Genomic DNA, 13,909 nt, shown 5'->3' on the forward strand with positions numbered 1-13,909 from the left:
TCTCGCATCTTTTGCTCGAACAGCAAACGAGGCGTCGATTAATCGTTCTCTCTCGCTTGCTTGGCTCGTCGCCCTGACGAAATCCACACGTCGTCGCGCGACGCCACTGACGTTCTATTTTCTGCACTTCTGCCGCCTCTGCCTAAAGCCAAAAAGGCATCGCACTCCAGTAAATTCCATTTACAGGCGCGCGAGCCCAAATCAGTCGCGCCTCCCTTTGATCAGCCAGCTTGTGGTTGCGCTATAATATTGCGTTGCTCGACAGCCAACGCGCTCGTGTCGTATGCACCACCTCCGAGTTTTCTCTATTTTCCATACCGTCACTCAGCATACAATGAACAACTCATGTCGCTCGGCAAACTTAATGACGCGCAACTTTACCTAACAATTATTTACGATAACATTAAAAGGCTAATAAGCCTCGGCTGTTGCGTATGTTAGCCGCGCGAACGGAAACGCGCTCTCTCTCTCTCTCTCTCTCTCTCTAATATTATACCTCAATAGCAAATTACTATCTTGCTAATGACTGCTACCGCTGCTGCTAGGCTTAGCAATACAAATGAATAAACTATAATTACTGCCTATACGCCAACGACGACGATGTCTATGTTTTTTTCGTCGTCGCGATAATAAATAATTATATAGAGCCGCGCACGTGTAGAGAACTGGAAAAGCAAGCAAGTAGGTTACAATATAAAGCAACGCGCACCATTCGCGCGCTCGCAAAGTTCTCCAATAAATAACGTAATTATTTATTACGAATCGTTAAGCAAGCGCGCAAATTAGAAAATCCACGTCGCTCGACATTCCCCTAATCCACTAATCGATCGGAAAAACCAGTTCCTCTCTTGATTAACTGTCTTGATAAGCGCGCGTGGAATATAGCCGCGAGTAAGGTCGCGACATACACGTGACGCTCGCGTGGGTATGGTTATGGTGATAAGCGACGCGTGTATTAATTAGAATGAGAAAAAAGCGAGACGACAGATGTCTGGGCAATTAGAATGCCATGGCAATTACCGGTCTATATACGACGGCGGTAATTGAGCTGTATGCGACGCAATGCGTGCGCGCGTGTGTCGCGCTTGCGATGCGGCTTGTCGTTGCCGCTTTTCCGTCAAGGAATTTATCGAGCGAGCTAGAGCTCTTGCTCGCTTCACTTGGCTTTGTGCAAATTGGACGAGTGACAAGTAGATCGGGGTTGACGCGCGGATTGTATACGTCTGACGATTGTTGCTGTGTGCTACTTGTAAGCCTTTCAAAGTTTGGTGTGCACGCGGCGCTTTTCTTTGTCGAATAATAGAAATGGGAACGGACGCGCGCGCGCACAAATTGTTTACCTTTTCGATGCGTCGCTGTAATGCGCAAAGTCGACCTATCGTAAACATACTCAAGCGGATCAATTACGTTTAACGGGCGCATACGAAAAGCACTTGTCGAGATAACAATGTTGCGCGTGCGCGCTGCGTCTATCAGCGGCGTGTGTCATTAATTTGCGGGAAAAGTTACGTCACACAACGTCAATGATGTACCACTCTTGTCGACGAATTCGTCCGCTCTCCAAAGGGAAAAGCCAGCAAAAAAATTGTGTCGAGCATCATACGTATCTGCGATCGGCAGTAGCAGCTAATCGGACATGCGCATGAGTGCCGCTCGACACTGGATAAGGACGGCCATAACTCTTGGCCTGATGCTGCAGCGCTCGAAAAAATCTGGCTCAAGCAAGCCTTGTACCACCGACGACGGACATCGAGCTTTACTTGCTGTCACTAATTGACGGCTCTGAGCTCTCGGGGATTTCATGCTGCCGGGAAAGGCTTGATAGCACGTGATCGCCTCAGCGAGTTTGCACTGACGACGACCACGACGACGACGACGGCTCGATTTCAAATCTTGACGATGGAAAATTCGTTTTTTTGCTTTTACTTCTAGTGCTGTAAATGACACGTGTAAACGTAACTCGATTGACAAAAAACTTGAGTGTGGGATATATGAAATCTTAATTAGATATTTCAGTTGCGGAAAGTCCTTTACTTCGATTAATCCATCAACTATACCTGCGCATGGTGAATTACGGATAACGCGCTTTCATATTTGATGCTTTGCGCGCGCGCCGTGGCAATTTATACGAGCATCAGTCAGTAAGTCAATTTAGATTTATATCAAACGCTATTAATTCGATAGAAATACTCCTCTAAATTAGCATTTGACTATGAAAAATATCCCTTAACTGACAGAAATACGGCTGTGCGCACCAGGTATATTTATAAAGTAATTACTGCCAACGAATTTAGTCTCATCGTATAAAAGATAGAATCGTTTAAAGGCAGTCTGGTCCAATGGGAGGATAATTCAATTATTCTAACATAGATTTTCACTCGAAAGTAGCCGGGATAATTTTTACAAACTATTTTTATACGTGGAGATGAAGAACCGTTAACTTAATGAATAGTTATGAATTCTGGAAAGTGACTAAAACCATGAAAAAAGGCGCAATCTTTTCGCGATATTTTTTCTCTTTTTGCCCATCGAACACGTCTCGAAATTAATTAAGCGCAAAACAGAATGTAAACAGAAAGTGGTATGTTTCGCCAGAGGCACGAAAAAAGAAAATGAGCGACATAATATACCCGCAGCCCGTCAATCAGCTATTTAAAGCGTTTAAATCTTTCGAGCCGCGTTATCCTCCATAATCCTAAATCACGTACTCGCCCCCTCTCCCTCTTGCTCGACATAACGCTCCAGAGCTCGCGCGTCAAATCGAAATTGATCTATAAATATATGGGGCGCGCGCAGCGCGGTTGCCTCCGAAGAAATTATATATCCTGACCTAATGGCGAGTGCATAAACGCTCTCGCAACCGCTATAGGTATAATGCGTGCGTGAATAATTTTGCGTAACTACATTGGGCTTTGCGAGCGGCATTTTCGCCTCAAAAGGAGTAAATAATTGCCCTTTCCTGTCCAAGTAAATCAGGCCTGTTATTTTTTCGCACAGCTTCAGAGACTAATCGATAATAATATCAATTTTCTTGGAAATACGCTCATCAACTTGGCTGATGAGGGGTCTACGTAATAACGAAAATCATTGTGCAGCAGTGGCTTCAAACTTTGTAAAATGTTTGTGTGATCTACATTTTCATTATTATTTTATCATACTAACGAATAAACAACAATATAATAAACGAGTTTATTGCGTCACTAAACTAAAGATATTTCGCATAATTGATCATTTTTATATATGTGTACAAATGTATAATATGAAAATTTATTTCTTAATCACGATTTAACCAGTACCACTACACATTGGAATTCAAATATATTTAATTAATTTAATGCCTATAATAAAATTAAAGGTCATAGATAGTTGCATATTTTATAAAATCAATTAATGTTTAAAGGTAAAAGTAGCTGTTGAGAATACGTAGCACAAAACAAAATTTTTTATTACTTATAATGAATTCAAAATACTTAAAAGTGTTAATTTTATATTGTTATACTTTTATTCTAATAATTTGAACGGTAAAATAAAAAAAAAATATTCCGGTACCGGGAATCGAACCCGAGCCTCCTGGGTGAAAGCCAGGTATCCTAGCCACTAGACCATACCGGATCTCGGTGTACTAAGGCTTTAAAGACACTTAAGAGCTGAAGATTTATGATACCATTGCCAAGTTTTTTAAATAATAATATGTTTACTTTAGCTTGTTTTTAAGTTAATGTCTATCTTCTCATTAAGAATAAAAGTCATTGATATTCCAAAATAAGAAAAAATACTAAAAATTCATCATATAATTTCACTACATGATCGCGTAAAACAATACATATATTCATATTTTCAGTAAACAAAAGAAGAAAAAACATTTGAGTTATCAGTAAACTGCTGAATGTTCTCGACAAATTGTGAAATTGCGAAATTGATTGTATTGTTTTTCTTTCTGAATAATTTTAAAAAGAAATATTTGAGTAAAGTTTATAACAATTTAACACCCGTGAGCTTGCTTGAGTCTTGAAATTAGGAATGAAAATGTTATGTCCCGCAGCAAAAGAAACGTAGCTTTTATTTCCAACGATATATGATTCAAAATCAATTGTATCATATCATAAAAATTAGCGCCTACTTAAAAACTAACGCCTACTTGGGAAACTAACACTCATTAGCGATATTTACCAATGATATAGCGCGAGTGCGTTAGTTTGCGCACACGCTGATGTAAATCGAAAAACGTTGTTAGCACGCGCAGTGGTGTGTATATCGCACCGAGGATGGCATACTACGGATTTATGAGAGCGTCATATTTCGCAAGTTGCGAGCCGGTAATTCCTGGCCTCGTGGGCGCGCTTGGTGCTGGGATTTATGGGCCACGAGTGTCCCGCTCGCACCATTAATCGTTCCCTTTCGTCCCCAATCGAATTTCCACCGATATACCTATACTACTACACTCCCGCCTCCATTTTCCACTGCCACGACTGCCCGAGCTATTATAATGAATTTCAACCCGACTGTGTTGACGTTATTGTCATTTCAGTCGTAAGATGGACGTTAGAGCAAGCTTTATTTTGAGATTTTGCCAATGATAAAATATACGATCAATTATTTTCAATTTCATTGAAAAATGAACAATTACTTTCTAAATAATTTGCAGATTGAATCAAGCTATGCTAAAACGTTCTCATAATTATCGTGTCAGTTCATTCTTGTACAAAAATTGAAGTGAACAATTCTGGACGACAATTATTGAATACTCTACTTGGCTAAAATGACACTTGCATTAGAGACTTTCCTAACTTCAACGAAGAAAATTATGATCATACTAACTGTTCGACCTACCTTGGCCTCTCGTCACCCATCGATTGTATCGCCTTTGTATCATGTCGAGGCTCAAGTTTACACTTGTGGTTCGGATTGTTTCGTCTAGACTCTCCTACGTCACCGGGTTTATCGCAGTTCAACAGGAAATAATTTTGCTCTTCGAGCATGCTTCGAATTGTTGTTATTCTCGGCGAAAAGTATCGCCTTTACATGCGTTGCCAACTCACATAAACATCAATCAGCCGCAACACGAGTAGGTTACATTTTTTGCCGATCGTAAAATTAATACCACATCTATCTGACGCAGTTGAAAAGTGAAAGCCCGTAAATATCAGCGAGGCAGCAGCAGCAGAGAGAATAGAAGCGAGCGAGAGAGAAGCGTCATCGCAACAAATCACTGGTGCAAAAGAGGTTCCTTCAGACGCAACAGCCCGGCACCAGCAGCAGAGCTCGGTCGTCGATGCTCTCCGCGCGCGGCGAGGGTAATTTCGCGTCGCCGCGTCCAGGAAGCGATAATCCGTCTTTTGTGATTCATGCCCTGAAACCGCTAAAGAGAACTGATGACGGCAGCGCGATTAGCGATGCAGATTGACCCCAGCGCTAGGTCGCCGATTTATGTCAGCTCTTGCAGAGAGCCAATGTCAAAACGATTCTACCCGGTTGAACTGTGAGCGACGGTACGCACACGCTAAATCGCTGTCACCAGCCGGGATTAACCGGCGATACAGCACAGTTCTAGGGATGTAACTCCCGTTCACATCTAGCTGCGACTCACTTTTACCGCGCGATTTTTCTCGATAATTCGATCAAAAAATAGAGACCGACTTCTCTATTTTTCGTATACTCGTAAATCATGGCATTGGCCGTGAAGTAAAATGAAATTAAAATGTAATAATAAGACGTAATGCATGCGAGTCGAGCGTGTTCAGTGAACATCGAGGACGGCAAGTTGTTTGCAAAAAGATGTTGTTGAAATAAAAGACGAAAATCCTGACAAAAACAAATAACTCACAGCACTTCCCATGTACCTACTTTCCATCGTGAATATCCCCAAACAACGTCCATCCTGGCGCGTCAGCGGCAGTTGGCAGCAGCTCTAATCTGGCGGTATAGCTCGCTCGGCGTTCCCCATAAATCGCGGCGCGTTAACGAGGCTGCACAGCAAAAGTATGTGAAGACGTCGTCGCCACGGTCTGTGATCCCTCGTTAAGTGTCCGTCCGTCCATCCATGATCCGTCCGGTCGCCGTTGTCGTCGTTATGCGCGCATATTTATGCGTGGCTGTCGCAAAAGTGAACGCTCGCCGACGGCCGATTATCGGAGATGCCAATCCGAAAGGAAAAACGCTCTTGGCTTTGCTCGCGCAAATGTGTCATTCTAAGCACGCGCAATTTCTTTCGCGTAAGCGTTTGTTTATTCCAACGAGCGCGTAATCATTCGCAGATCGCCGGTGGTCGATTACACCTTAAGAAAGTTCTTAAGAAAGTTGGTATGAATAGATGTTTCCGCGTCGTTGTGAAATCAGATTCCAGGCCTTCTTTTTTTTCTGACGCTGTCTCAGCTTTTGGCTCGAGTTACAGACAAACTAGGGTTTCGCTGCGAAACGCAAATTTCTTTTTTCTTCAAAGTGGCATAATTAGCGAACCTCTAATCAAAAGATTATCTCGCATAGTTAATCATTCTGCAAAGGCGTAAAACGCACAGTCATATATGTATGTGTATAAATTCACAGTGCGTTCCTTTCATGCTGTTCTCCCAACAAGGTTTTATAGGAGCCGACGATATTATAATTTCTAATGGAACATTGATTCTCGGCAACGATAAAAGATAGATCCGTCCTTGCGATTAACATAAAGGAATCTTGACGAATTTTTTATGTTTGTGCATTTCCCATTGGACTATAAGCATAAATTAACACTGGTAAAAGCGAAACGTTAATTTTTCCACGCGCAGGCATAACCGCGTTAATAAGTTTTGCGCGCTCGCGCATGTAACTGTCAGTTAGACTTGATATCCCACATTACACTGTCATGCATAGCTTCTCCTTGACGTTAATTGCTTTCGCTAATCGCCACGACTGATAATTCCCCAATTAGCTTGCGAATTATTCTTCGTTAAATTTCGTTCTCCAATGCCGCGCCATACATCTGAAAATGACCAACGACAACTGTTGGAGGAGTTATAGAGCCGCGGCTGTTGGCAATCATCTCGAAACGAAATAATTAGATGAGCGTGATCGCCGGACGCAACTAACCGCAGGCGGCTGTCATCATTAACGTCACGCGCTTGCTATGCGCGTGAGATAGAACGGGGTGTTAATTTCTCCTCCCTCCGCTCGTCTCCTCACGCGAGCGCCGTTTATTATGTATGCACGAATCGGCCAATTCGAAAATTAACAGTCCAAATTGCCGGCCGCTCGCAAGTGGTCTGCCGTCGACGATACTCCACTCGACACCGTGGAATGCCTTCGGCGGATGTGATTTGTGCCGCGCAAATATTTGCTAACGCTCGTTGCCCGTTCTTTCGGCCTCGCTCGGGAATTACCCGAGTCGTCGTTACGACCAGTTCAACAAAAAGCGCGTTCACTTTCGTGCTGTCATTTTTCAACACCGAGGATTTCCATGATTTCCCTGGTGAATCAAAATAAATATCAATAATAAATTCCAAGGCTATTTCCGCCCTCGCTGTCAACTTGGACTTCTTTCGGGCAATTTCAATTGATTTTAAAAACCTCGCAATCGCATTAGTCATCACTCACTTAGTCAACAAAATCTCGTAAACACCAAAGCCGCCAGAGCATAACTTGTGAAAAATACGGATGATATATTATTCGCGCGCGTAGGATTAAGACGATGTAATACGACAATTTGTCACTGATTTTATACCGAGGAAAATATCCTTTAAAACAATATTAGCATTTATCAGGTTGCTTCTAGAAGAAGGCCTTTTTTTGTCTCATCGTCATCTTCGTAATTTATCCTCTTGGCTGAGGCTGTTCGCCACCTTGTTCGCTCGGTTGCTCGCCACACGTCATAATTTACGACTCTTGTCAGAAATTTTCAAAACGACTCAATTATCGAGGTAGCCGGAGAGAGCGCTGCCGCCGATGATATCAACATGGACAACAACAAAAATAAAAAGAAGCACTCTCGGCGACGATAAAAATGCGAACGGGAGTTTATACTTCACAACAATAGATATAGCGGCAGCAGTCCGGCCAAAGAAAAAAAGAACGAGAACTTCATAAATTATTCCGTCCCCGTCGCGGCGACCGTTACGAGTCGTCAAGCCCGAAAAATTCGAGAGAAAAAGAGAGAAGAAATGGAAAGAAACAAAAATTAGTGTCCATTACTTTCAGAAATAATTATAATTCTGAAGTGCAATTGTAAAATAATAGCGTTTTTGAAAGATTATTATACGTAGGTAGACGGCTTTGCTTTTCCATAATGGCAAAGGGTTTCATCCATCTGTCGATACAGGTGGTAACAATATTACTCACTTCGCGTAGAAACATAACAATCCACATCTAAAGATTTCCAATTCTATTTGTAAGAATAACATTTCATAACTAGCAGCTGCAATGTGGTTTTTCGATAATCAAATGTGCAAGGCATCTACAACCAAAAAGTATACATTTACCCGTTCCATCATCTTTTTTGCGCGTAGCTTACGTAGTTGAACATAGAATAACAAATAGGCGACAGCGAAGATGCAAGCAAGCGTTTCATGGTCTGTTCTTGCGCACAAGTCAAATAATAAACAAGCCTTGGCGCTCACGTTAAGAAAAGTAAAGAGAAACGCAAGAAGCTCGGTGCGTGTGTGCGTACCGGTAGCAAGCTGTCAATGCTTTTGGCCCGCGCGACTACTGAATTCACTTTGGAAGAAGCGCTGGCGTATAGAGCAGAACCACGCCAAGTTGACTCTACGTAGAATGAAAACTGTCAGCCTGCGGTATATGCTCTTTTCTCTCTGCTTGGGCGCGACAGCACGCAAATGCGAGCGCGCTCGCGGACAGAAATGAAGAATAAAAAAATATATATGTATGTGTGTGCTGCCGCTGAAACGACGTATTGACGTGCGCGACGTATATAAACGCAGACAAGCAGTGGCCTGGCCGCCTCCCCCTGGCCGCACCCGATCAATCGCAGAGTCCATTAAATGCGACCGAGCGTGCGCTGCGAATGCGCTTTTTCCTGGCACCCACGGTATTCTTCGATTTTTTTCCACTTTTCAATAATTGTTCATTCGACGCTGAAAGCGCTCTTTTTCTGCTTCTACGTAAAAGCAAAACCATTCAAATGTCCCGTGGCTCGCGTAGCAAGCGATGTCTACTTTTGGCGCTATTTCGTTCTCTATTATAAAATAAACAGCAATCAGATTTTCATTGCCGCTCGAGGATGTACTAGCAGTCACTGCGCGTAAGCTGCAATTACTCGAGCAATTACTAGCGAAAAATACTAGGGCGCGATGTCGCCCCGGCAAAAAGAACCCAACCGCTCGCCAGCGGTGCAAAAGCGAGAAAATACATAGCGGCCACGCAATTTAATCACGCGAGCGCGTAGAGAGAAAGAGAGAGAGAGAGAGAGAGAGAGAGAAAGATTAAAATGTAACGAACGGCCCCGCGTCAAACGCTGACGTGCGGCTACCGTTGAACGCGGGGAAAAAAATTGTCCGCCAAAGCCGTCGTGTGACGAGGAGCTCTCTTCCGTTGAATTAAATTTGAGGCATGCGCCAACGAATTTTTCATTCCCGCGCGACAGGCGATTAGGAACTGATGAAAGTTGACAATTTCACGTGTGCGGTTACAATTCCGACGCTAGTCCGGCTTTTAATGAAAACGTGAAATGGCTATCGCGAGGATTAATTAAGACCATGAAAAGGAGGTGACGCGCAATGGAAAGTACGTATAACTGGAGTACTGCAGCACTAAGTCGCGGATGAATTAATTTGCGGGGCTTAAGAATAGCCATCGTCGAGAGTATAAAAGTATGAAGTATGTTAGGTCGTGGCGCAAATCAACAACTCCGGGAGCAAATCCAATAAACGTCAGAAACTTCATCACGTCGCGGCGACGTACTCCCCGAGCGACCCATATATTTCTCTCTCTCTCTCTCTCTCTCTCTCTCTCTCTCTCTCTCTCTCTCTGTCCACTTGCTAATCAAGCGTCATCGGTCGACAGTCGACATTTGTCACGTTTCGCTAAGTCGTTTATAATCAGAGATAAAGATAGAGGGAGAGAGAGAGGCAAAGCAATGTAACGAGATTAAAGCGAGCGCTAATCCTGTGTACTTGTCGATTGGGGGCCAATAATTGGCAGTTACTGACGTGCGCACGGGCTAATGCATCAAGCGAGAAGAGCAGCAGTAGTAGTACAGAGGATGTTGCGCGCGCGGCTTATCTAGCTGGCTTGTCGATCCTCCTAATCTTCACGGGCATCTGTCTATTAGCCTCGTCAAACACGCTGCTTCTGTCTTTAATGCTTGCAAGCTGCGACGGCTATTGCATTGGCTTCGATCAGCCAGCGCCAGCTTCTCTTCCGAGGCGCAGCGATGACGTAATGCACCAACGTACTGCATTAACAAAAATTTTTCGGACATAGACGTCGATTATTTTACTAGTACGTCCCTGAAATTGTCCATATAAGGCTGATTTTATTTGCAACGAAATCGATACAAACATTGGAATACATAAATTATTATTGCCTAAGTAAGTACAATATCACGTGCTTGTATTCTCATTTGTCTCGCAAATATAATCACGAAACGCACAGTGCGTCCAACAAAAATGTTATCTTGCAAAATCATTATTCGTGTGAAATACATTGAAACATTGCCGTTACTACACGCGATGCTCAGCAATTTCCATTTTCATCGCGTGAAAAGTCGAGGCGAATCATTTTGAAAAGACCGAAATTCCTTTCTTTTTTCGATAAACCGAACGGCGCAAATTCTTTCGAGAGAGAATGAAAGAGAGAAAGGCGAGCGACATCGTATAAAGAAATTCCAAACGATCGGAATACCATATAAATTGTTTTGCGTAATCTAGATTTCGATCGCGATTGACTGGCCGTCGGCGAATAAATTCGTATAACCGTGGTCTAAAAAAGTAAGTGATTGGCGCGGGCCCAAGGGAGGGACACGCACACACGGCATTTGGTAGCAGCAGGCAGACGGTCCGTGTAAACAGGCGAAGGCGCATAACGAGCATGTAAAACGGACGAGCTGAGACGTCCATAGGATTGACGGACAACGAGGCAGTAGGGCCCATTGTTTCCAAGAGATTGTCGGCGCGCATGTGTACGCCGATCGATGTGTGGAAGATCGATCGCTGCTGCAGCAGAGACGGGATCGCCGAAAAAGGACTGCGCGCCGCGGCGTCCTCTGGAAATGGTAATTAAGCGGCCTTCCTCCGTTTTAATCCTTTCAAAGACTTTTCTAAAGTCTTTTCTTCTTTATGTGTGTCTACCCGCGAGCTCGTATATTTCACGCTTGAAACCCGTACGTAATGCGCCAACAGTCGTTCGCGAGATTTCGTCGCGCTGCTTTCGCATGACGTCAGACACGCCAGATCGCAGATTTGTTAATGAATTTACGGCAATGCCTTGTTGTTTTCTACCTTTCATTCCTTGAGACGCTGAGAGAGGAGGGGGGGGGGGCTTTCATAATTTTTACGGCGTTTACGTTGTAGTGATTCGTTTCAGTCATTGATTTGTTGCTTTCGATAAAACCCATTGCTTAAGTGCAATTACAAAGTTTATAGGTGAATGTGTCGTTCTCTCATTGATTCTAAGGTCGTATTTTTCCTTTAAATGACTATCATTTGTTATGTAAGTGTTGGGAAATATATTTCATACGAATTTATCGAAATTAATCTTAGTTAGATTCTATCAAAGCAAAGACATCGGGTGAGCACAAGATCCAACATTCTATGCATTTAGAATTTTCTTCGGAATTTATGCCATTAAACAACATTTGGAATTATGTTTTTATCTTTAAAAATACTCTTTGTGCCAGCTGCTCTACTCATTTGGAAAAGAAAAATAAATTAACATGTATGTCAGATGTACGTTAAAAATATTCTGTCAGTCAATAAAAATCAAAATATTTCATAGCAGTTTTTGCATAGTCACACACACACAAAAAAAGGCAAGTAACCTAGAGCCTGACTGAAAAACACGACTGAGAAATAAAAAAAGAAGAGTTCTCGCGCTCGCAACAGCTTTAAAAAAAGGCAGCAACAAACTGTCCGTAGCTGTAAAGTCGTCAATTACCCGATTTTATGTCTCGTGTGTGTATGTGTCGCGCGTTCGCGAAGTTGAACTTTACGATCGCTCGTAAACTCGTCAGCGTGGCAATCTCGTACTGTCGGTACTGTCGAAGGTTGCAAGACAGAGAGAAAGAGAGAGAGAGAGAGAGAGAGATAGATAGAGAGAGAGGGAGGGAGAGAGAGAGAAATAATTTATATTCTAAACCTACTTTTTTTTTGACGATGTCGTTTTCGCAGCGTACGCCCGGTAGCGGCAGCTGATTCGCAACGAGAGGATACTGTCATCGTTCATTACGTGCCAAAGTGATTTACAAAAGAGGGAAAGATCTCGCATACTCGCACACAGCTGCGTGCGAAGAGGGGAATTGTCGGTCGAGATCAAGCGAATTGATAAGATCACGCGCGATATTCAAGTAGTGGCACATTGTGCGCACGTTTGTATCGTCGCTTTTTTTCCCTCGCGCGATCGTCGTTGCTTGATAACTTTCAATGGAACGATCCAACAGCAGCACTCTCTTATTGAATGAATAAATTTTTCAAGTCGCGGCATTCATATAGGAATGTATTTATCGTCGGCGCTTGCATCTACGCTGTAGTCGTGAATTTTTTTTCGTAGAGCTATATCGTTGCGAAATAAACAGTCAACTCTACGAGCCGCTCGGAGAGAACCCCAAGTTACTTTAATACACTGCTCGCCAGCGACTAGCATAATCGCTATAATTATCATCAAGTTGTGTATAGTGATTTGCCAATGTGTCCGTTATACAGGTCTGACTGTTCGCACTCAATCTTCAATTGGAAATACCCCGCAAATAGCAAAAGGGGAAAAAAAGAGAAGGCAAACCACTGCTGGCCGTAAATCCAGCGAAAAAACTATTGCTAATTAAAAGTTTCGGGCGCGATGAAAGCGCAATCAAACGTCGAGCAGCAGAATTAATAGAGAGAAAAGCAGCAGGTCGACACGTGAGAAGGAATTCGCAGCACGTATCTCAAGCCGCGCTCGTGATCTGTCGTCGTGGCGAGCGAGCGAGCAACTGGTTGCTAAAGCACGTGCCATTTGTTTCAATCTATGGACAGCGCTAATTACCGCGGCAGTAACCGAGCTAACGGCCGCGGCAGCAAGCTCCGGCGAAACTATGCGGCGCGCGGTTTATATAGTAGCGTGCGAGGCTATACTTCGGGGTAAAAGAGGACGACGCCGGCATGGCAAAAAAATTATCGGACGCGCGCGCATTACTCGGCTTTTTACATGCGAGTAAACGCCGAGTTGGATGTTGCTTAGGAGTTAGTGCGATTTGCCTCTTTTTCGCCTTTTTTCGTTTGCGGCATGCCTTGGATTTTTCGCAGTCTGCGGCTAAGTAGAGTTAATTGAGCTCTAATTCTGGAGAACCATACTTTGGAAATGTTTCAACATTTTTTGCTGCCCTTTTCCATTCTCTTCCACTAGCTTTTTGTACATTATTTGGACGTATATACCTGCCGATCAGAAGCTGCTCGCATGTCTCTGCGATTCCTTTGGCATTATTATTCGCCAAGCAAAACAATTAACAGGCACGTCTGACCGAAAACTCTCTTACTACTTGTTCTTCTTCATCATTATTTATGAATAGGAAATATTTTCCAATGTGAAGCGTATACCTAAAACGATACGAGCCAGTTATAGAAAAAAAAATGAATTGAATGAAAAAATTCAAGTGAAATAGGTACTTTTCTATACTTTAATCATTACGCCGAAATAAATTGGTTCTGAATGTTGTTGACAGCGTGTACCCACCTCTTAGCATAAATTTGTGTCGGTTTGAAATTTTATTACTTCAAAAATTATATTTCAA

The 13,909-nt window shown here is 43.1% G+C and overlaps 1 non-coding gene across 1 annotated transcript; it reads right to left on the reverse strand.

Annotated features, from left to right (window-relative positions):
* Positions 1–3,540: 3,540 nt before the first annotated feature.
* Trnae-uuc (transfer RNA glutamic acid (anticodon UUC)) lies at positions 3,541–3,612 on the reverse strand. Its single transcript has one exon. It is a non-coding gene; the product is annotated as a tRNA-Glu (tRNA).
* Positions 3,613–13,909: the final 10,297 nt, after the last annotated feature.

This window comes from Phymastichus coffea, unplaced genomic scaffold, assembly GCF_024137745.1.
Source record: "Phymastichus coffea isolate CEN01 unplaced genomic scaffold, Cenicafe_Pcof_1.1 PCOF00028, whole genome shotgun sequence".
Classification (NCBI taxonomy): Eukaryota; Metazoa; Arthropoda; class Insecta; order Hymenoptera; family Eulophidae; genus Phymastichus; species Phymastichus coffea.